General features: G+C 48.0%; 1 long non-coding RNA gene across 1 annotated transcript in view; it reads left to right on the top strand.

Annotated features, from left to right (window-relative positions):
* LOC123826242 overlaps positions 1-23,391 on the top strand; it is a 44,775-nt gene extending 21,384 nt beyond the window's left edge. The window contains exon 3 of the long non-coding RNA XR_006787022.1: positions 21,713-23,391. This is a non-coding gene — a long non-coding RNA (uncharacterized LOC123826242). The remainder of the gene's footprint in view (positions 1-21,712) is intronic.
* The last annotated feature ends 726 nt before the right edge of the window (positions 23,392-24,117 follow it).

Genomic DNA, 24,117 nt, shown 5'->3' with positions numbered 1-24,117 from the left:
CCAGCTGTGATTATCAATACGTGCATCCGCCTCTCCTGGGCCCCGATTGTAGCAACAGTAATAAGATTTGGAGGCGGGGGTGGGGGGTGCTTGTTGGCCTACCAAGGTTAGGTCTCCGGAGTGAGGGAGGGTGGGCGAGGGAGCAGAAAGGGGGGAGGGAGGGAGGGAGGGAGGGTGTCTGAGAGAGCCAGCGGTGAGGTGAGCTCCAGGCAGAAGGAGGAGAGGAAGGAGGGCACAGCAGAGTGGATGCAACACCAGCAACGCGGGAGCCACTTCGCCGCTCCAAGCAGTCCCGGGTCCGGACACAGCCGTCTCGGGGCTCGGTCGCCTTCAGTCCTTTCTTTCTTTTTTTTTAAAATATTTTATTTATTTATTTTTAGAGAGGGAAGGGAGGGAGATAGAGAGAGAGAGAGAGAGAGAGAGAGAGAGAGAAACATCAATGTGCAGTTGCTGGGGGTCATGGCCTGCAACCCAGGCATGTGCCCTGACTGGGAATCGAACCTGCGGCACTTTGGTTCACAGCCCACGCTCAATCCACTGAGCTACGCCAGCCAGGGCTGCCTTCAGTCCTTTCAGTGCAGCCGGAGAGAACCAGCGGGTCGCAGGATGAACGGACCTGTTCAAGCAATTCCCAGGGCTTGAGGCGAATGCAAGTCCAAGGGGCTTCCATGTTGGGTCTGGAGGAGAGAAAACGAACTTCTGACGCCCTCACATTGTCTTTAAAAGCCTTCATGTACAAAAGAAGTGTTTTCCTGATGCAGTGGGTGGGAGGGGATTGTGCCTCAACTGAGTTGCAATTCCCCAGCTAATCTGCAATTTCATTTCAAATCTTCAGTCAAACCCATGCTTGTCTAGAAAGCGATTTCACATTGAAATAATGCAGGTGTCTTATATAGCCCTCTTCCAGCTCACCTAAGCAAAGGTTTAGATGTAAGCTTCTCTTAGGTATTCAAATTGACCCATCATTTGTGTCTGTCTAGGACTCCAGGCACGCTTAAAAGTATCTTGGGGCGTGTGGGTGAGTGTGGGTACACGTGTGTGTGAGTACTGCTGATAGAAGTTGTAATTTGAGTCCGACACGGCCATCGGAGACGTGCAGAATTCAATCAGTCATTACATTAATATCCATACGAGTTGCATAGCCCTCACAGAGGGGCAGAATAAAACATAAATCAGAATGGAATGGAGTGGCAAATAGATTATTGAACTCACTCAAGTATGTGGTTGGTTACCTGAGGAGAGGTTAGAGATACTGTATGACTTAAAAAATTAGCTGAATTCCTAACCCGGGGAGAACAAGAACTTCATGGCTCCTCCATTCCTTGGGTTGTGAAAACCATGAGTGACGACCATGCACGTGGCCTCAGCCTGGATGCTGGGGTTGCAGACAAGAATCTGGTCAAATTATGATTCACAATCCCAGTCATTTAGGAAACCTCAGCTAATTGAGAGGGGAAAAAAGGCCTGGGAAGGTAACCCCCAAATTTGGTAAGGATGACAAAGTTCTTTCCCAGTGCAAGCATCTTTTAACCTAGGGGTTTTCAAAATTAAAAGTATAAATGTTTAAAAAATAATCAAATTGGTGCTTCTGTATTACGGAATTCTGTGCATATTTGGTGCCTCAAGTGTAATGTCTAAGAGAATTTGTCTTCTGTAGTAACAGTGCAGACTTGTGATCTTAGTTTAAAATATGAACTAAGTGATTCATTAGACTTGTGATATTAGATGGAAATCTTAGGAAATTAACACACACGGTTAAAACATCTAGGAGAACGTAAGGTTCACCATGCTCATAAGAGTAATTTATTAGCTTCATAAGAATGTAAGTAGCTGGGAGGTTTTTGTTGGTTAAGTCAGTCAAATGAGGTACTTTAAAAGGAAATAGAACATAGTAAATTTATAACTGTAGTTTTAAATGTTTAGAGGAATTTAATTAACCAAGTTTATAAATGGAATCACCCGTGAATCAAAGTTTCCCTTAAAGAGGTTGTTAAAATCTGTTAGACTTATACATAGAATAATGAGATTTGTATGCTAAATGTAGAAGCCTAAGTTAGAAGCAGGTTTTAAAATTTGGCTCTTTAAAGAGAAACAGTAGAACACAACAGTTAAGAGCTTGGTTGCGGAAGCCAGCCTGCCAGGGTTTAAAACCTAGCACTGCCACTTGCTTGTGTGACCCTGGGCAGGTGAGTTAACCTGGCCATGCCTCGGTGTCCTCACCTGTAAAATGGGAGTGCTGACATTAAAGGCAGAATATTAATGGAGCATTCAATAAGATCATAGGTTTAAGCTCTTAGATGGTCTCTGCCATACAATGAGACCTCATTAAATGTTAGAATTCATTAACAATAAATCGAAAACCTTATTTCCACAACTAAACCTGAAATAGTCCTTTCTGCGTACAAAACCGCACCTATGAGAACACCAGAGACCTCTTGCGAATGCATGTCATCTGTATAAAGTGCTTCAGACACAGCATAAAAAAGTACTTTGAAAAGTGAAAAAAATTCAGATAGTTGAGCACCTTTCCCCCTCTCCTGAGTTCTGAGTACTTGTGCTAAGCCGTGTAATGTGTCCAGGTTGGTCAAATGTCAGAAAAGCTGGTCCAGATGTCACCATCTTCCGGTGTGGCTCCAGCCCTACCTCTGTTTCGGTGGCACTGGTGAGCTCGGGCATTTCGGGCCTGCAGACCGCTGCCAGCGTCAAACCCTTGGTTAGCACCACACCAGCGAGCAGCCCTTAGTACCTGATGATTCCGGAGTTATGTAGTGGCCCAGAGTCACGTGGATTTGAGATCACTCTTTTGTATTAGTAAATTATTTTCTTAAGAACGTTTTCAAACATACTTAATTTTAAGGAGGATAAGAAGTTTCATCTTCAGTAAAGTAGGCCTGATCATTCAGACTAAATCTCTCACTGAGAACTGGAGAAGCTAGACGCAGCCTAAAAGGTATCAGTTCGACGGTACTGGAGGGCTGACGAGGCATCTCAGAGTCACGATGTGGATGGAGATCCAGCTGCAGAGGAAGCTGAGACAGGAGCCTGGCCCCGGGGGCACGTTGGACCATAGAAGGGCCTGCCTATTTCAAGAGACAGGGTCCGACAGGCTGAGTAGAGCTGATAAGGCTGGAGACAAAATGTGGGGGCACAGCAAGGAAGGGGATTGTTCAGCCCCGCCCATGTTGGAGGGGGAACCCAAAGAGCTAACCCCTAGAAGCACCAGTGAGCCAAGTGTATGCCAGTCCTTGTAGGGATTGGATACTTAAAGGAGAAAAATGCAGGAGAGAACCTTTTATTACTAGATATCCAGACTTCGAAACCTATGGTCATTAAGACAGTGTGGAAGTAGCAAAAGGGTAGACAGACAGGCCGAAGCCATAGAATAGGAGGTTCAGAAACAAACTCACACATGTGTAGACACTGTGATTTTTACAGAGATGGCACTGTGGACCAGTGGAAAGGGTAGATATATTTTTTTATTTTTTTACACATCTGGTGCAGAATATCCACATGTGGAAAAATGTGAACCTTGACAATAAGCAAAAAAAAAAAAAAAAAAAAATCCAAATGGATCAGGGACCTAAATGTGAAACCAAAAGTTTCCAGAATATAACACAGACAAATATATTCATGATTTTAAGGTAGGCAAAGATTTCTTAAGTGGAATATAAAGAGGACAAGCCATATAACAAAAGATTAGTAAATTGGACTGTATTAAAATTTAAAACTTCTGCTCATCAAAAGTCAGCTTTAAGAGTGGCTGGGCAAGCCGTGGCTGAAATGTCAGCAGTGCTTACAAATGACAGAGGGCTGATATCTAGTCTAGAACGTATAGAAATATTCTCACAAAACAATAGAAAAGGACAGAAGACCCAATGACAAAGTGGACAAGATACTTAAACAGATACTTTGCAAAAGATTACATTTTGTCAACAGGCTACTTCCAAATAGCACTTGAATTTCAGAAGACTCCCCATGTGTGCAGGGCATCTGGCAGGGGATCACACCTTTCTTGTTCCAGGAGTTTGGAGATTCTGTGCATTCTCTTGGACTGTAAGTCCTCTCTGTTTGAAATTCCAAGTTTGAAATTATTTGGAGACCAGGGAACGGGTTTTTTCCGTGAGGTGTGCAAGGAGATACTGGTAAAGGAAAGTGGTAATTAAAGATTTGGGGCAGGAAGAAAGAGCCATGCTTAGCATCGGCAGTAGACAACATTGTTCAGGATACAAATGCAACTCCAGAGCAAGCCCTTCGGTTCCTGAATTCAACCACACTCTACCGAGGGGTTAAACCCCCAAATAAGTAATTGGACAGAAACAGCATAGCTAGGTAGATAACCTCGCCTAAACCCCTCTCTTTTTGGGTGCCTCATTCTGGATCTGTCTTAGTTTTAGCTTCTCCCCATCCCCCCATCTCTGCCCCTTAAACACGCGCGCGCGCACACACACACACACACACACACACATGCACATTCACTGTGACAGTTTTTTGCATATTATAGTTTTAACCAGTATTTTTATGCTGATCATCTTTAAATGTGAAAGACAGCAGTACTTCAAATTACAGTATTGTAGAGCTAGAAGAGATTCGGGTTATCATCTTAATCAAATCCCCCACATTTTACCAGCGATAATGGGACAGAGGCCCAGAAGTCATGGGTGACCTGCTCTGGGTCAGATGTGAGCGACTCGATCAAAGGCTTCCGATGGGAACCGCAGGTGCTGTGTTTCAGGGCCCTTTCAGTCCACCGTCACTGCTTCGCTCGTCCCAACAGACAGGGTCTTCTCTGGGGGCGCCGACAATGGATCTAGACGGAGGAGGTAGTCACACAACAATGCGAACGCCCCAAATGCCACCGGATTGTATACATTGAAATGGTTAACTTTATGTTACGTGAATTTCATCTTAATAAAAAAAAAACCCTTCAACAGAAGACTACAGTGAGAATTAGTTATGCTAGAGCCCATTATTAATTGTGCAGGAATAAATCCACTTGAACACCGTTAACCCCCAAGGCCAATGCTGTTAATTCAGCCCCTCAGCATCACGGTGGTCTGCGGTACAGCGCCGGGTAAATAAGGCTCTGTGTTGGCTTTCATCTCTCTTCAGTTTTAAGACCAGCACCGTTGTTTCCTGGCTACTGTAATGTCGGGGAATTATATTTAAGCCGTCCTTAACTCCTGCAGCCCACATTGATCTTTCCCTTCTCTGAAACTCCAGCACTTACAGCCTGAACCAGATGATTTAGAACTTAATTATGTTCTATCCTGTGCTGCTCTTTAATTGTTTGATGTCAGATAATCTTGTCTTGCAATACGACTCCAAGAACTTTGAAGTTAGAGACTTGGTCTTCTTTTCATTTATTAATGCATTCATGCATGCATTTTTTTTTTAGCACTAATTATGTGCCAGAGGCTGGGGCCACAAGGGAGAGTATGACCAATCAGCTGATGACAAGGACTTGGGGGCCTGATGTGGCACAGGGCTCACGGGTACACTGGCATCTGGGCTTGCAGTTGGGAGACGTTCTCACTCTAGACCGAAATCCTCCTCTCGAGTCCCTGTTCCGGGAAATGGGTTGGGTATGGTGACAGCTGCACTGTTAGTGAGATTTATAAATTGGACCATTCCTGGAGGACATGTCCTTCGTCACTCGCCATTCCTCCGCTCTGTCCCCGCTGATATTCCCCGGGCACCTGTAGTCTGGGCCCTGCAGCTGCCTTGACCCAATCTCCCTGCTGCTGGCTCCACTTTCTGCTCCTTATTGCAGCCAGAAAGATCTTTCTCAAACACAGATCTGATCCATCACTTTCTTATCTTAAGCCTTTCCACTGAGCTCTCAGTGCCCTTAAGAGAGAGGAAGCCCAAACCCTTAGTTGGGCTTGCAAAGCACTTTGTGACTTGTACCCTTGTGATTTCTCCAGACTCATCTCTCCCCACTCCCCCCACCATCCATCATCCGAGTTCCAGCTGCACTTCCTCCAGTTCCTCACGCTCGACCCCGCTCTGTCTTGCCTCGCTCCTGTGCACAGGTTCTTCCTTCTTCCTGCGGTCCTCTCCTCTCCTTCCCCTTTCCCCCATCCCCTTTGCCTGATGACTCCAGCTCACCCTCTGAGTTTTAGCTCCAACATTGCTTTCTTCTGATCTCCGTTCCTGACTTCCATCAAGAGCTCAGGAGCCCTACTGCCCCCTCTGTTTCTCTTGCTAATGTCCTTGTCCTTCGGTTTCCCCAACTGCCTCCCCTTTCATCCTCTAGGCTGATCGTTCCAGGAGGGTGGGACTACTTCAGCTTGTTTATTACGGTCATCCCAGGACCTGGCATCTAACAGATGCCCAGTAAATGCCTGTTGATCCCACTGAATTAGACCCCATTGAAGATAAGGGGGATACAAACCCCATTGGATTACTGCTTGTCCTTGAAAACTAGGAACTATCTCGTCCCCCAAATGAAAGAGTTGAAGACACCAGTTCCTTGAGTTTCCTGTCGCCCAAGAGGACTTCCTCTTGTGTGTTGGGGACGCTTGGCCCTCTGTGTGACAATCCAAAGCAAGCCTGGAGGTCCAGAGAGCACAAGATCTGGAGCCCGCAAAGACCAGCAGAAGACCCAGGAAAGGGCGACTTGGAGGGGCAGGAGAGCTGTGTGCAAACGAACTCTTCCCTACTGAAGAGTTTCAGTGTAGGGCCTCCTGAACCCACAGCAAGTTCTGGGTTGAGAGATCCTACGATGAGCTGGCATATTTCTGAAGTTCTATTTACGTTGGCGGCCAGCACGGTCGCTCCCATCTTGCCACACCTGGGGCCAGGGATCGGGAGCTCAGCAGATTTCGACCAGAGCAACATGTAAATCCTAAACACATCAGAATCCTCCCAGCAAGCTGCACTCAGGTGGTCAGCTATGTGCTATGTGCTGTGATTCCAGCAGCACCAGAAGGCCCAGATCTCAAAAACTGTCCCACCCCCCATGTTTGAAAGCTTCAACATAGTTAGAGCTTCCTTTCTTCATTCCAAGGTGAGGATTGCGGTTAAAATGCTGATGTCTCCCTGGAAGTTCACCTGGTAGAGTGTGAGTGAGAGATCTAATATCAGGCTCCAGGAGGGGGTGGTGGGAAACTTCGGAGGGATGCTGGGGGCCTCAGCAAGGGGTGGGAGAAAGGGGAGGGCCCATGACCCAGACCAGGGGAGCTGGGACCCTTAGAAGCAAGGTCAAAGTCTTTGCCTTCACTCTGTGAGGTCCAGTCCTGGCCTCTCACAGATGCCGCTCAAACCAGGACACTGGTGGGCTGATCCTCTCAGTGGCCCTGGGTGGTGACCAAGAGCTGCCTCTGTTGAACTCAGGGACTTTTGGTCTAGGTTTCTCCCTGCCCCCGGATAATCTTGGAGAACTCCCCAAAACTTGCTTTCTCGGGTTTATTGTATTATACGATGCCACACCGAGGTGGAGGACTTTCCAGCCAGGGGGACAGCATGATAGAATTTTGAACTGGGGACACCACAGACTGGTCCAGAGTTCTGGCCCCACAGCATAGAACCCTCCTAGTACAGAACTGGGAGCAAAAGAATGAGATGACAGCACTCACTCCCAGCAGGGAAGACGTCAGTTCCCTTCGTGGTGAGAAGCTGCGCCTTTGCCCAGTTCAGAGTAAAGGCCAGTGAACACTCCCTCCGTGCCCGCTGGCTCTTGTGAGGCAAAAGCTGAGTCATTGTGGGGCTCTGCCCAGGCTGGGGGGAGACCTGGGTCTTGGAGTCTCAGCCACCCTCACAGCTTTCAGAAGGAGAGCTGCAGAAACAGTAGCAGCCTAATCCCCTTAATCACCTAATGGGTGTTTTAAGTCCAGCTTGTTAATGCCTGTTCCTTCCTATTCCACATTACTTTCCGCCTCCCTTTTCTCTGCGTTGCGGTTGCAGAGTCAGAGGTTTGTCACCCAGGGGCTGTTAGCAGGGAGTGCGGCTTCAGCGAGTCCATTGGCTTAGGGATGATGTCCTTGCCCCTCAGAAGTGAGTTCAGCAGCAGTGAGAAAGCGCTTCTCCCTGCTGCTTCCCCACCTCCCTGACTATTAAATTGCTCTGAGGGGAGATCAATGGGCCCAGCAGAAATTTTATTCAACTCCCTTCCTCCATGGGGTGTCTTTGCTGCTGCTGCCCCCTCCCAGCGGTAAATGCAATTCAGGAACTGGCTGCAGGGGGCAGTGGGTGGGAGAAAAGAAACACGCAGGGTGAGCGAGAGGGCCTCCCTTTTCCTTTGTCAGCATTATGCTGACCGATACCGCAACACGTGAGTTTACAGCACGGCCTGTCAGAAATCAATAGCCCGATGGGGGTGGGCAGGCGGGAGATGGGCCAACTGGGGAAATGAAAGCTCGACTCCGCTTAGCCAGTCGCTTTGAGTCCCTCTTATCAGACCCCCGCAACACGGGAAGAAACGCTCAGCTAGCTGTTCCATGTCCGTCTTCTCCCGCTGAACAGTAAGCTGCATGAGGGCAGAGAACCAATGCCCGAGTGAGTGAATGAGCGTGAAAGTGAAGGAGAGATACGGGGGCTGCGAGGACACAGCTCATTTCAGGCCGTATGAAACAGAAGCAGCTATTTTAAATTTAAGTGTACTTACGCAAGTCCTGAACTGCGTATCATAAAGAATAAGACCATTAGGTCCATTTATAATTTAGCCTGTCCTGGGATAGTTTGCCTGTGTATCGGACATTTGAGTTAATTACCTTTGTGCCGAGACTGACTGAAATGGCTCTGTATTCTGATCGTATATAGAGTTGCTTTCAGCTTACATAGGTACATCATGGGCAGGGCTGTCCGTTCTCGGAAATGACCCCCCCCCCACCTCAATCATTGGGAGAAAACCCTTTGGGGAGAATTCAGTTCTGCCACAGGAGAGTTCCGGGAATGTCAAGTGGGGAGTTCCAGAGATTGGCCACCGGTGCAGGTTGAGTCACACCCTGCGCAAACCCACCAGCCACCCGCCCTCTGTCCAAGCCCACCAGGACGCAGGTGTCCTCCAGTCCCAGCTCCACCCCGGCTCCTGCAGGTTCGCCACACCACTTGCTCGCACCTTCGAGTGGGGACACCTGCTGAGCCAGTGCTCAGAGACTGGGCTGATCTCCCATGAAGTATTTTCAGGAGTGGGCCCATCACTTTTTTTGTGATTGTTCAGCTTCTTTGCACAGGTGTTTTGACAGATTAGTGGTTCTCCTCATCTGCTATATTCTTGCTCGGGAATGGAGCATTAAAGCTGCCACGTGGCAGCTGTGTAAGCAAGAGCCCTCACTGACTCCTTTTCTTCCTGTCCAATCTTGCATCTCAGCCCTCAGCCCTCACCTCTCCCAGGCGTGAGCAAGGGCAAATCTCTGGCACTGGAGGGCAGGCACCCATAGGGGATCCCTCGGGTGAAGCCCAAAGGGTCTACTTCGCCCCCTGTGGCCAGCCATGGAGGCTGGACCCACATCATTTTGAGGTTCATGTCTCCAACTGTGGTACACTGCTGGGTCTCTAGTGAGGCTCTGTCACACCTTCCAGGGACTAGCTTAGCCACTTACCTCCCAAAGTGCAGCCCTTCGGGGGGCATGAGCATAAGTCTAGCAAGAAGAGGGATATACAAAAGAGGCTTGCCAGGAAGAGCATGCCCTTGGGGGAGGCGGGTTCTGGGAAAGGAGGCAACAGGCACTTCGAGGAAGAATGGAAGAGCAGCCACAAGAGCATGTCCGCCTTTAAAAGAGGGCTTCCAGGGACCCTGGCCGTGGGCTAGAATGTGACACTCCTAGAATCAGTAGGAGGATTTCAAGTTCAAGGGATTGCCCTTTCCACACACAATGGAGCAGCTCCCGCTGCTGGTACGGCCCCACCTCGTCATCAGGGGACTGCTGCTGAACTCACCCCAGGATGACACAGACACACCTTTTAAAGGCCACAGGTTAGATACCCCTCCTGTTCCGCTCAAGTTCCCCCTTAGCCTCCTTGCCCCGAGATTTATTATTCTACAGCGGTTGCGTTGAATTGCATTTGAAATCAATTAGCACAGGTACTCAAAGATGAATGCTTAGGCTCTGAAGAAAGGTGATGAAAACATACCATTTAAATAGAAATCAATTTTCCTTTCATGTATTTCTTCCTTGCTGCTGCCCCAAAATTAATAGTTTTTAGATATTTGTGTGTAAAGGGGAGACTTCTTTCCCATAAACCATTTCCGCCGCCACCTCCTCTTGCCTCCTTGAGCTTGCACGGTAAGGCATGACCCCCAGCTTGTGACGTTAACGGCCTCACTGTTTCCACGGAGACATTTTCTGCCATGGTCATTTTGACAGAGCAGCAGCACTGGGGCAGCAGCCGGGGAGGATGCCTCTGGGCTCCTTGTGTTTTGGCAACAGCAGTTAAGGTGTGGGCATTAGCCATTCTGTCCCCACATATCCAGTGTCATGGCTGCAGACAGTCAGGCCCCTGAGACCCACCCAGCCCTCTCTCTGTCCTCCCGATCAGAACCCCCGGGTGGGACAGTGAGGCTGTCTCTGGATCTGTAGGAGGTGCCGCTCTGCGGAATCAGAACCTTTTCAAGTGTCGGTAGCAAGACTGCAGAAAAAGAGAGGGCGAGACGGAGAGAAGGGGCCCTGGGGTCAAGTTAGCCGGAGGCCCCTGTCTAATTTCTCCTTATTCTTCTCTTCCTTCTTCCCCATAGGACTCCAGCACTTCCTGCCTTTCGAGCATCCTTCTAAGTAATTTGTGCATTCTGTACCTCCTGAATATCTCCCCAGTGGGGTGAGGAAGGCACTGTCATAATGCCCATTTTACAGCTGAGGAAATTGAGGCTCAGAGAGATGAAGTAACTTTTTTCGGGCTTATGGTAGTTACTTTTATATGTCAACTTGACTGGGCCATGGGGTGCCCAGAAATTAGGCTGAATGTTATTCTGGGTGTGTCTGTGAGGGTGTTTCTGGAAGAGATTGCATCTGAATCAGTAGACTGAGCAAAGCAGGTTGCCCTCCCTAGTGTGGGTGGGTCTCGTCCAGTGTGTCGGAGGCCTGAATAGAAGAAGAAGCTGACCAAGAGAAAATTCGCGCTCTTCCTGTCTTCAAGCTGGGGCTCCTGCCTCAGGGCTCGGGGTTGAACGTGCACCGTGATTCTCTTGGCTTGCAGGACTGCAGACCTCCGATCTCCGGACCTCTCAGCCCCCATAGTCTCGCCATCATCTCCATGTTCACTGTGGCCTCCCTGGAACTCAGACCAAACCCATGCATTGTTGTATCTCTTTAGTATCTTATGCCCTTCTACTTTTTAAACAAGTCAAACTTTGGATTTTAAGATACTTTCAGATCCAAATGCAGTAGTAAGAAATAATATAGAGGGATCCTATGTACCTTTTACCTCATTTCCCGAGTCGTTTTTGCATCTTGCAAAACCGTAGTGCAATATAACAAGCAAGATATTGACATTCATAACCCTTCAGTTTGTTCAAAAGGAAAAATGTGAAGTGAACCTTAGGGGTGGGGATGGAAGTTCTGCCCTGTAATTGTGAACAGTGGGCACACTGACAGTTGACCTCCCATTATCAAATGTTTTCTCTATACCTGATGTTTAATTTTATATTCTGACATTTGCATTTTCTGTAGATTACCTCATTTCGTTGGAGGGGGGTGATAGTTGGTAAATAAGTAAGTGAGAGAACAGTGGCTGTTGTTCGCCATTTGAGACGGGCCGTGTGGCTGGCCTGTCAAGCTGGCCTCTGCTGGCCTGGCGTGAGGCTGATGTGGCCCCACTCCTTTGTAGGTGGCGACTCATATACTGGACTTTTAAGAGAAAACACTGGACTCTCAAGGCAGAGGCCGTGCCTTCTCAGGGGGGCCTCTGGACGCCTCGATGGGCGCAGGAGGTCTTCCTGGGAGAGTCGAAGCACTGCCCCCTGGCAGTCACAAGAGCATGAACATGAGCCTGGTAGTCACATGAACATGAACCTGGCAGTCACAAGAGCATGAACATGAGCCTGGTAGTCACATGAACATGAACCTGGCAGTCACAAAAACAGGGCTACAGCTCGTGTTCACTCCAGCTCTCTGCTACCAATGGTAGACAAGCTGTGGGCGGGTGGTGGAGAAGTGGGCTCTATAACCAGAGTGCTCCCGCCTCTGGGTTCCAGAGAAGTGTCCGACCAGCATCCCCCCAGGCCAACTCCCTGGACGCTGAGGAGGTAGGGTGGACCGCATCACCTCCCCTTGTCGTGTTAGAGCCCAGTGTGGGAGGAATCCATGGCTTGAAGAGCTGATTGCTCACTTTCTTTCACTGAGGTTCAATTCCTATTTTTCCTTTTCAAAAGTAGAAAGGGCATGTTCAACTTTGGCTTTTCTTGAGGAGTTTTTGACATCTTTTTTATGCAAGAACTTTGAAATGTGCTCATTTAGTTGTGCTTTCAGGAACACACATTTCTCTCCTGCCAGCCCTTTCTAAAGCATATTGAATGGAGAATTTGTGTAATTTCACTGCAGAAAGTAATTATTGTTCAGACCCATTTCAGATACATCTGGCACTCATTTTCTCTCTTCATCCTCTCTCATTAAAGCATGCCATAAAAAGAAGGGGCTGGCACAAGTGGGAAGAAAAGAATCTCGCTCCCCAAAGGCAGTCTCTGTTCATTAAAAATGTGTCAGGAGCCCTCTTGGAGAGCCCAGGGAGGCAGTGGGTGCTGGGCCTGTGAGATCCTGCAAAGTAACTTCAAGCTGTATCCACTGTGGATGGTGAAGATTAAGTCAATTTACCAGGCTCATCCTGAACTTAACCTCTGGTGAAACTGACCAGTGTGTCTGGACCTGAAAGAAAACTGAGACTCCTATATTTTACAAGGCTGAACCTATCCTATGGCCAAGAAGCTTAATACAGGGGTCCTGCTGAGATACCCTCAGCACCCTTCCTATGTTGGCATAACCTAAAATCTAAGATCAAAGCAGACCCTGAGTGGCTAAATTAAAAAGACTGACAATACCAAGTGTCGACAACAGTGTAGAGCAAATGGAACACCTATTATATTAATGGTGGGAATGCAAAGTGGTACAGCCACTTTGGAAAGATGTAGCAACTTCTTATAAGTTAAATATATACAATACTTGCCATGCAACCATGCACACAGTTTTACTCTTAGATATTTGTCCAAGAAAAATGAAAGTTTATGTTCACACATAAACATATACATGAAAACTTATAGCAATTTTATTTATAACAGCTAAAAACTGGGAGTGACTCAAATTAACAGATGAAGGTATAAAGAAATTGTGTTACATCCATTCAATGGAATGCTCCTGAGCATTAAAAAGGAATGAACTACTAATATGTACTGATGGATGATTTTCAAAGATTATGCTGAATGAAAGAATCCAGATGCAAAAGACTATGTGATTACATTTATTAAACTCTGGAAAAAACTGATCTAATCTATAGTGACCAAGAGTGGATCAGTGGTTACCTGGAGCTGGAGTGGAAGAGAGAAGCAGTTGACCATGATAAAGCAAAGAGGAGCTCCTGGAGGTGATGGAAGTGTCTCTGTCTTTATTATGATGGCGATTGCACAGGTATACAGCCAATAAGGAAAGCAGTACAGAGGTACCTCAACAAATTAAAAATGGAACTGCCATATGATCCAGCAGTTACACTCTGGGAATATATCCAAACAAACTCAAAATGCTAATGGGAATAATATATGCACCCCTATGTTTATTGCAACATTATTTACGATAGCCAAGATTTGGAAGCAGCCCAAGTGCCCATCAGTAGATGAGTGGATAAGAAAAGCTATGGTGCATTTATACAATGGAATACTACTGAACCATAAAAAAGAACGAAATGTTGTAACATCATGGGTAGGCCTGGAGAGTACTATGCTAAGTGAAATAAGCCAGTGAGAGGAAGACAAGCACCATATGATTTCATTTGTGTGTGGAATCTAATGAACAAGATAAACTTACAAACAAAATGGAGACAGAGTCCTGGATACAGAGGACAGACTGACACAGCTGTCAGAGGGGAGAGGGTTGGGGACTGGGTAACAAGGGTGAAGGGATTAAGCAAAGAAAAAAGAGAAAGACTGAATGGATGCAGACAACAGTATGGTGATTGCCAGAGGGAAGGGGGTGCTGGCAGGAGGTGGAAGAAGATAAAGGGAGGATAAATAGTGACGGAAGGAAACTTGCCTTGGGGTGGTGAACACACAGTACAATATACAGTTGACGTATTGTAGAACTGTACACCTGAAACCTATACAATTTTATTAACCAGTGTCATCCAACAAATTCAATAAAATGCTAAAAAATATGTACACGCACAATAGGTGCACTTGCTGGATATACATTATGTCTTCATAAGATTTATTTTCAAAGTAGAGTCTATGTCTCCTGGTTGTGGGACCTGATTTACAGAATTTCAGCTGGAAAGAGGGCATTACAGTCTCTAACTTCCTGCCTCTCATTCAACAGAGACCGAGGGCCAGTGACTGTGAGGTTTGCCCATCCTTGTTCAATTTCCTAACTCACAGTACAGTTCTCTTTCCAATAAATCTTTGGATTCTCAGTCCAGAAGTACAAATGAGGTACCAGAGTGTTCTAGAGGTGGAGGACTTGGCACCATGAAACTCAGCATGGAAACCTGAGTGCGGGACTCTCCCGCTCCCTGGACAAGTTCTGTCTCCATTCCCTCCCCTCTTCTCTCCCTCCGCCACCCAAATTTTTCACATCCTTAAGGTCCACCTCGTAGGTAATGCCTCCTGGGATCACCCCCATGACTGCTGCCTCTTCTGAAACCCCCCAGGAGGTGCCCATGTGACAAGCAACTGCAATAAAATATCTTGAGTAGCTACTTAATGCTTTCATTACTGTTTTCACTTTTATGTTGGCATATCTTGTTTCCCCAACTTCACTGCCAAATTCTACACAGCCAGAGCTGTGTATTATGAATGATTTTATATTTTCTATGTCTGGGCACATAGGAATCACCTGGGAATTTCTAAGAAATCCAAACACCTGGGTCCCATCGTAGCCATTCTGGAGTGGTCTGGAGTGGGAGGGTAGGCACTGGGAGTTTTTTTTACATTTCCCCAGATATTATAAATATGTAATTGAGGTGCAGAACCATTGAGTTAGAAGGCATAATCTGCCTTCTAAATCCCACTCTTTGGCAAAAATGAGACCAGGTCCCAGGAGCCTTCTCTGTTGGGAAGATGGGGTATTTGAAGGGTAGTCAACTTTGTCTCCCCAGATCTCAGAAGGAACTTCATGACGTCCTCCCGCAGCATTCACCTGGCCAGCTGCTCCACTAGCATTTCACGAGAAGAAGAGAACTCCATGCTGTTCACTGAAGGCTTTGGCAGGCAAGAGTGGGCACGATTAGAATTAGACAAGAACTCATTCCTTTGTGTGGCAAAGGAGGAAAAGAGCTGATAATTACAGCCTTGGGAAGCTGCTCCTTTAAGAGAAATACGGTACTCAGTGCTTGTTCATGAGTTAAATGTGCCTTTCTGCTGTACGCCCTGGAGGAGATTGTTCCAGGTGGTTCAAACCCTGTCCCTTCCACCTAAGGACAGCATGAGTCATTTAGCCCACGTGGAAGGGCCTAGACACCCAGTCAAAATCTGATTCATCACCTGAATACAGAAGAAACCAAGGATTGGTTGAATCCTCTCTTGGGCTTCTGAACTTGGGTGTCTTTCTTGGGAGCCAGATACTCTCTTTCTTCATTCCAGTTGGCTCAGCACTCTAAGACTGTGTTACTGGAGGTATAGCCTGCAGGTCACCTGGTAGACGTATTAAAAACATGTGTTTTTGAGCCTCACCCCAAATCCTCTGCATCAAAAACACTTGGGTGGGGTGGGGCCTGGAACCTGTGTTTCAAATGTGCTCCCAAGGGGATTCGTTCCCCTTTTTAGAGGTGATGGCCACCGACACAGTGGAGTGAGCACTGCACTCAGAGTCAGAAAGCCTGAGTGTGAGTTCCAGCCCTCCTCTTACTAGTAGCGTGACGTGGGGCCATCTGAACCTCCAGATAATGGGGCTAATTGTGTAGAAATGAAATGCATGTGAAAATGCCGCACACAGTGGGCCCTGCATATGCATTGTACATTTGACAAATCCACAGATGACCCCCTGCTGGATTGATTTATTCCTAACCTTTCATTATGCCAAGTCCTAGACATATACAGATGTAGAGAGTGTAACTTAAGGAATCGCTGTGTCCCCATCACTTAGTTTCAGCAATGATCAACTCATGGCTAATCATGTGTCATCTGCACTTTCTGCCTACCCTCTCCCTGAGTTGTTTGTAAGTAAGTCCCAGGCATCTTATTATTTCATTCATAAATATTGCAGTATTTATTCTTGTTTTTAAAGAAAACCTTAGAATGTTGACAACATTTCCTTAAGATCATCAAATACCCATTCAGTGTTCAAATTTCCCTGATTGTCTCACACACACACACACACACACACACACACACACACGTGCATGAGTTTGTGTTGGTTGCTGTATCACTTATATCTTTTTAATGTAAATGTTCTTCCTCCATCTCTTTTTATCCTTGTACTTTTGGTGGTTGTTATTGTAGAAGAAACTACCTTTTATAGCAGTGGTTCTGAAACTGTGGTCTCAATCAAATGAGAGCTGGTTAGAAATGCAAAATGTCAGGCTCCACTCCAAACCTACTGAAACAGAATTGTCCAGCCTCCAGAAGCTCTCCAGGAGAGTTCCATGTAGCTACAGTTTAAGAAGCATTGCTGATTGCACCCCCATGGTGTTCCTTAACATGGTCCTCTCTTCTCTACAGTTAATGTAATTCACAGTTAGGTCTAATGGTTTGATCAGAGTTAGGGGAAATTTTTTTCAGATTACTTCACATATAGAGTTGTTAACTCCCTGCTTTAGATCACATTTGTACAAGGTCTGTTCAAAAGGTACCTAGCCATGTAATATGAAAAATAGAGACATTTATTGAAGAAGATACAAGAAACATTGTACCTAGGACAATGATGGCTCAGTCCCCTTCAAAGTAGGCACCTTAGGACCTTACACAGTTCTCTCAGTTGCCATCAGCTGTCCCATCTAATTTTCCTGAATCTTTTTGGTGGCCCAAAGTTTCTTCCCTTTCTAAGGTGATTTTAGTTTTGGGAAAAGGCAGAAGTCACAAGGTGCCAAATCTGGGCTGTAGGGGGGCTGAGTGACTTGATGTTTTGTCAAAGAACTCTGCACAAGATGTGATGCATGAGCAGGCGTATTGTCGTGATGAAGCTGCCTATCACCATAGCTGAGGCCTTTTGAATCATCTGGATAATTTCCATGGAGGAATGTTCAAGCTTAACACAAAATTTGATGCAGATTTGTTGCTCTACTCAGTCATTTTGAATACGATGGCCACTCAGTCCACATGCTCACTCAACAGTGTCTGCCACCCCCACTGACTAGTACAGTGAAGTCGTCATTGTTCATGCGCATGCATTCCAGCCCACTCTCCTTGGCTGCCAGGTCACATCAATGTTGTGCAAACCATTCTCGTTATAGTAACTGTGGCTGGGCCTTTTCTGGATAGACATCATATGTCTTATCTCTTAATGCAGCGCCTGGAAAACAGATCGGTCATTATTTGCATACCAAAGAGCAAATTTCTTGCCCAATATTATTCCATATTTTTCTAACTGTTTTTAGCATAACTACTGTATACATCCTTAGTTTTAACACTTTGAACCCAAATTTTCAGCTGAAGCAAACATGAGTCGGTGACTGGAGTACACTAAACTGGAGTGTTAGTGTCCATTAACTTCTTACCACCTTCCAAGGGATTCACACCCATTTGCTCTGCCCACATAGATGAAAGCATAGGCTACCTAATTCTGGGGTGACTTAAGATGAACTTGGGAAGGACCCCTACCTGAACCCCCCACTGCTTCCTATACTGCTGGAAACTCCACCAGCTGAGATCTTGTTCCTTTGTATTTAAGGCATCAGTTCTCTAGTTTACTAGATTTAAAGTAGAAGTGCTCCTGAGAGTGACATATTTGCACATTTTCTGTTACTAGCATCTCACTGGCTGTATTAGTTCCCTAGGTGGGCTGTCGAAAAAAGTACCACCCAGCTTGGTGACTTAGAACAACGGGAGTTCATGCTCTCACAGTTCTAGAGGTTAGAAGTCCAAAATCAAGGTTATTGGCAGGACCGTGCTCCCTTGGGAAGTTCCTAGGAAAGAATCCTTCCTTGCTTCTTCCACTTCTGACAGTCGCAGCCATTCCTTGGCTTCTGGCAGCCTCACTCCAGTCTCTGCTTACCTCTGTCTGCACATGGCCTTCTTCTGTGTGTCTTCTTGTCTTCTAAGAGGAGGACACCAGTCATTTAATGTAGGGCCTTTGAGACCCTTAACTAATTTATCTTGAGACTCCAACTAATTACATTTGCAAAGACCTTAATTCCAAATAAGGTCACATTCTGAGTTTCTAGGTGAACGTGAATTTGGAGAGGACACTATTCAGCCCTCGATACTGGCCATATATTTTTGAACTAGGTTGCTGAGGAAGGGGGAGGAGGGCAGAGAGAGACCTGGGGCACAGTTAACTGTTCGCCTGAAGCCCCACATAGGGAGTTTGTGTAATACAAGGGCGTGGTGGACTGGCATAATGGGTCAGCACCAAAGCGGGAGAGAGCCCTGCAAGGGCAGAGCCAGGAGGCCCTGCAGTGACTCACACTGGCTCCACCATCTGCCCATAACCAGGTGTGTCGTCATCCTTCCCCCTCCACTAATCCTGAATCAAGGTGCAGTTTTCCACAAACTCCATCTCACCTGTTGTAGAAATGCTCTGATAATTTCTGTCTGGCCACTGTACAGCTCACTGCCTGATGATTTCTGGGGCACCACCTGAATATTGTTCTTAAATTAATAAAATTCAGTAGTGCTCATTTCTCAACATCTCAAAATCATGTCTACCGAAATGTACTCCTTTTCTTTTTCCCCCCCACTTCCTTCAGAATCTGTACTGGGGGGTAATGGAGAGCAACATGCCTATCATTTGAGAATACACATTCTCCTCAGTCCATGCAGCTGTAGCTTCATAATTATCAGGCAGCCGATTTCCTAGATTGGTCAAGAATTTAAAATATTGATGACTTTACCCTTGACTCCTTTGGCCTCACTTTTCTTCCAATGCCTTCCTTGGCGTATTGCATTTGCCAAATTAGTTGAGTGCCTGTTGTGTGCAGGTTGCCATGGAGACAGAAAGAGGAGCACAGCACGTTCCAGTCTACGAGGGCCTCACAGTCCAGCACTGGACGTGGCCCAGGCGTACAGCCACGTGGCTGCACGTCCAAATCTGTGTGGGAGAGAGGAGGGTCCTATTTAAGGTTTGGAGAGAACCCTCCTGAAGCCCATCTTCTTTGATGCATGTGGACCATGACATCCCTTTCTGACCCCTAGACCCCTTCGTTCTGGAGACAGGGGTGACACAGGAGGAGGTAATGGCCCTTTTGTGCCTCCTCGTGTCCTGAGAGAAGGATCTGAACATCGGTACTGACAACTAGCATTTGGTAAATGCTACCACCCATGAGGTGTGTCCTAAGTCTGTGATACGCACGATTCAGGTGCTCCTCACTCCATCTCTGTCTTTCCAGGTGATGTAACGAAAGCACACAGAGACTAAGTAAGGTGCCCGAGCCCCAAGGCCACACAGCTGGAAGGTAGACCCAGACTCTGTTTTCCCTTGGAAATCAGGGCTCTGGCTATTTGCTCCAGCGCCAGCTGGTTCTACTCAGCCCCCTAAAAAGCCCTCGAAAGAGAGAACTTGCCTTTATCAGTAAAGGCAAGCTAGCCTGAGGCCCAGAGTGAGCCCTCTCAAAATGAAAGAGGAGGCTCTGAGGACCCCGGCTCAGGCTCCAGAGAGGACAGGTGACAAGGGGCCAAGTCTGAGCCACCTGTAGATTCGCAGGCGATTCCCGTTTCCCCGGCACCATTTACTCAGCTCTCGTCACCGCACATCGATGGTGGGGCCCAGGCTGGTTGAGAAGGGGAAGAGGGATGAAGACAAGGCCTGTGGTACCCTTCCACCTGGAGTGGCGTGGGGATGGCAGCAAAGGGGAGGAAGAGGGTGGAAGCAAGGCCCCTGTCCTGGAGGCCCGGGGAGGGGAGGAGTTCAGGAAGAAGGGTGTCATCATAGGTCCCCTTGAGGCAAAGCAGGCCAGGAAGATAAGACTGGGAAACGGGCACCCACCCTGGATTTTAGGGCACTTGGAACCTTCAGTAAGGCTCACTGCTTAAAGTGTCGTGAGTGGGAGGGGGAGTCTGACCATGGTGGGGCCCGTGGCAGGGGGTGAGTGGAGGCAGGGACAGCCTTAAGGATTGGCTGCTCCTTGCGGCAGACTGAGAATGAGAGGAGGAACGGAGAGCTGGAGAGCTGGTGGGGGGCCCGTCAAGGCACGGCAGGGTCCGAGACGTTCTGTGCGGACACATCGTGGGGCTGGATGGCGGAGCGCAGGCCCGGAGGCGGGCGACGGGGAGCAGGAAATGTCTGGAATCCCAACAACGGGGCAGTCCAGCGGGGCACATCCATATGGTGGCCTATTTTGCAGCTGTGAAAAATTACATTTTTGAAAGGTATTTAACAATATGAAAACTATTTAACATGAAAAAAAATTCCCATAAAATAATACAGGGAAAAGAAGGATAAAAAACTATGTTACTCTTGTAAGCATCTTAATAAAGAAATGTACTCATTTTCCAATTTGAAAATAAAACTATGTTATGATCCAATTTCCTTGAAAATATGTGCATATTTACACTGGCAGGAAACATACCAGAATACATGTGACTCTTAAAAATTATTTTCTGTACGTTCCCAATTTTCAAAAACAAGCATGTGTTACTTTTATGATGATTAAAAGGAGTGCAGATGGCCGGTAGCCTTGCTAAACTATTGGTATTATTGTGCCGTTTATTCTGTTATCTTGCCGTCTGGAGACTGGGAAGAAATGGCTTTCCCCCAGGTGAGCCCCACGGAACAACAGAGCATTATGTGTTGACCACACGCCACGTCCCACATCTGGGCCTGGGGATGGGGTGGGAGGAGGTGGGGAGCGTGTAAAGGGCTTTAGCGTCTGGACGGGGAGAGGAAGAACCACATAAGAAAACAACAGAGCCCTGGTTCTGTGGCTTCTGCTGTTCCCAAGAGGGGTCCGTCTGTGATGCCTGGAGTTAGTGCGGAAGTGGATTTGTTCTAGAACTTGGGAGTCAAAACGCTGCAGTGAGAAGTCTGCTGCTTTGGGCTGGAGCCTCTCTGTGAACAGAGGAGGTCAGAGGCGTGCTGGTCCGGAGGAGGGAAGAGAAGAGTCCGTTCAGCTAGAGGTGGGGGAGGGCTGGGGTCCTGGTACCTGCCGGGACTGGCACGCCGAGTCCCCGAGCTTGGGGGTTCACACCGGGCAGTGCCCTGCACGGCACAGGAACCAGTGGGCCTGGAAGGATGGGCCAACTTCAGTCTCCCCCTCCACGTCTTCTCTTCATTAACTCTGGAGCAGGGACGGTACCTGAGATGACAAGAGGAGAGGAAGGGGGTGGGCAGAGCTCGAACAGTGATAAAGCCTGGGGACGGGGAGGAGCAGGAAGAGGTACCTGCTGTCAGACAGCCGTTGGCTCTAATTAGCCAGCGGGAAAGAGGGCCAGGGGTGCCGTCTGTCATCCGCAGGCATGAGTCACACGGTCCCCCTCTGCTTTCAGTTGCAGACTCAAGGGTTCTCCGTCGCAGAAGCCACTTCCCTTTCCTGCCCTTCTCTCCTCCCCCTCCCGGCCCCTCTGCAATCTGGAATTGGGGCCGCGGCTCAGCTCTACCCCTCTGGGCTGCTGTGGGGGCGTTCTGGAAGACTGGCCTGCCCTGCTGGACTACGAGTGTCTCTGCCAAGAGCTGACAGAGGACGCAGGTCCCGTAAGCACATCCTTCGGGAGAAAAGGCCATGACAAGTGTCTCTCCATTTGACATCCTTCAGGCGCCTCCTCTGAGTCGGGCACGGCCATCTCCACGCACTGGAAATGGAGCAGCGGGCAGAGACAAGACTGCCTGCCTTCCTGGAGCATATAGTCTTGAGTGGGCAGAGAGGTGATGATAAGCAAATAAATAATCAGAGTGTGGAGTGCTTCAGATATTGCTAGGTGGCTGGGAGAAAACTTAAGCAGGGGATGGGGACAGAGTGTGTGGGGAAAGTTGGCTCCCCCGCTCCTGAACTCTCTTCCCTGTGCAGCCCCAGTGTCTTCAGCCAGAGGCTTTGGGCTGCCGAGAGACTTGCTACGATCAGCAGCAGCTGCCCCCCGACTCAGAACGTCATACATTCACACTGTGCCAGCGGGAGCCTCGTCTTGATCAGAGGACAGCTGGGGCACGCATGCGCTGTGCTGCCCACTAGACACTCGGGTTTGGGTGACGCTCCCCCTTTGATGTCGGAGAAGCAGATGCCAACACTCTTGAGTAAACGGAATCCCCGAGGATCAGGGCTGTCATCCTTCTCTGCTCGCAGGGGGTTGGCATCGTGAGTCCATCCCCTCCCCACACTGGGCATTGCCCTGATCGAGCAGCTGTAAGTGTGGCCATGGGACAGGCCCCCATTTGCCTCTGGCTTCCGCACTCCTCTAAATTCATCCCAGAACCAATCTACAGGGGCCTCGGGCACAGGGTGCAATTTGAGAGAAGCTGCACGCTGTCCGACCAAAAGGACCCCTCCGATGCTGTCAGGGCCAAGGCAAAGCCCACTGTCGATCCTACACACGGGGCATTGCTGGCACGGGAGACAGAAGTATTGAGAAAGAGACAAAGAGGCCACCCGGCAATGGGTAAGAGCAGGGAGCCACTAGCACGCTAGGGCTGGAGAGGCCGTGGGAGGGGAACTTGTTACCGGGACCCAGAAGCCAGGCCGTTGGCTACGGGCACTTAGTGAAACCCGGGTCCAAGATGGGAAGGCTGCCCAGCAGGCACAGCAGCACTGCTGGGGATACTCCTGAGGTAGAGCAAATGGGGAGACGGGAGACACACCCTCCCTGCTCCCTCCTCCACCTCCCAGGGCTGGCCCTGCCTCCGTGATGTTTAGTTTTATGTCAATTTGCCTAGGCTTATAGTATGCAGCTTTTTATTCAAACATTAATCTTGATGTTGCTATGACGATTTTTAGGCTTGGCTAACATCTCTAATCAGTTGGCTTTAAGTAACGGAGATTACCCTCGATAGTTTGGGTGGGCCTCATCCAATCAGTTGAAGGCCTTAAGAGCAAACACTGAGGTTCTTGAAGAAGAAATTCTACCTTAAGATTGCAGCATCAACTCCTGCTTGAGTTTCCAGCCTTACCAGCCTGCCTTATAAATTTTAGACCTGCCATTCCAACCCCCATGATCCTGTGAACCAGTTTCTTGAAATAAATCTATCAGTAATCTATTTACCATTATCTATCTTACCTTATTTTCTATCTGTTTATCTATCATCTCTACTGGCTCTGTCTTTCCAGAGAACCCTGAGGATACAGCTTCCTATTGGCCAAAACTACACAGAAACCAGCTAGCAAAGGAGTCTGGGAAATGTAGTTCCCTGTGATTCCCTGCAGAGCAGGGGAAGGCTGGGAAGTGAATGCAGTCAGCACAGTCCCTTACTTGGAGTGACGTTCAGACCTCTTCTGTTTCTTATTTCCCTCAAACACCCCTCTCTTCCCCATTTCCCAGGCGTTTGCAAAGAAAGAGCAGCTAGCATTTCTCTAGCACTTAGTATGTACCACACCCTGTACTAAGTATACTTTGCATGTATTTTCTCATTTCATTGCATTGACTATCTGGAGAGGCAGAAACTATTATTATCTCTGCTGTGCGGATGAGGAGACGGAGAGATGGCGCTGAGTGTTTAAGTGACACGCTGAGGTCACACCGCCAGGCCATGGTGGGGCTGGGAAGGCATCCCGGCCTCCTAGCTCCTCCCTTTCAGACACAGAAGGAGTCCAGGTGAAGTCCGGGAATCCCACCGCTCTGGGTTTGAATGCGGGGTCTGTTATTTACCATCGTTGTCACGTTGAGCACATCTGTGAACTTGCTCAGGTTTCGCGTGCCCATCTACGAAAGGAGGTTCTCAGGCAGAGTTGAAAGGACCGGACGAG

Source organism: Phyllostomus hastatus, unplaced genomic scaffold (assembly GCF_019186645.2).
Source record: "Phyllostomus hastatus isolate PE091 unplaced genomic scaffold, TTU_PhHast_1.1 phas_contig_80, whole genome shotgun sequence".
NCBI classification, from domain to species: Eukaryota; Metazoa; Chordata; class Mammalia; order Chiroptera; family Phyllostomidae; genus Phyllostomus; species Phyllostomus hastatus.
This window is presented reverse-complemented; position numbering and strand designations above follow the sequence as displayed.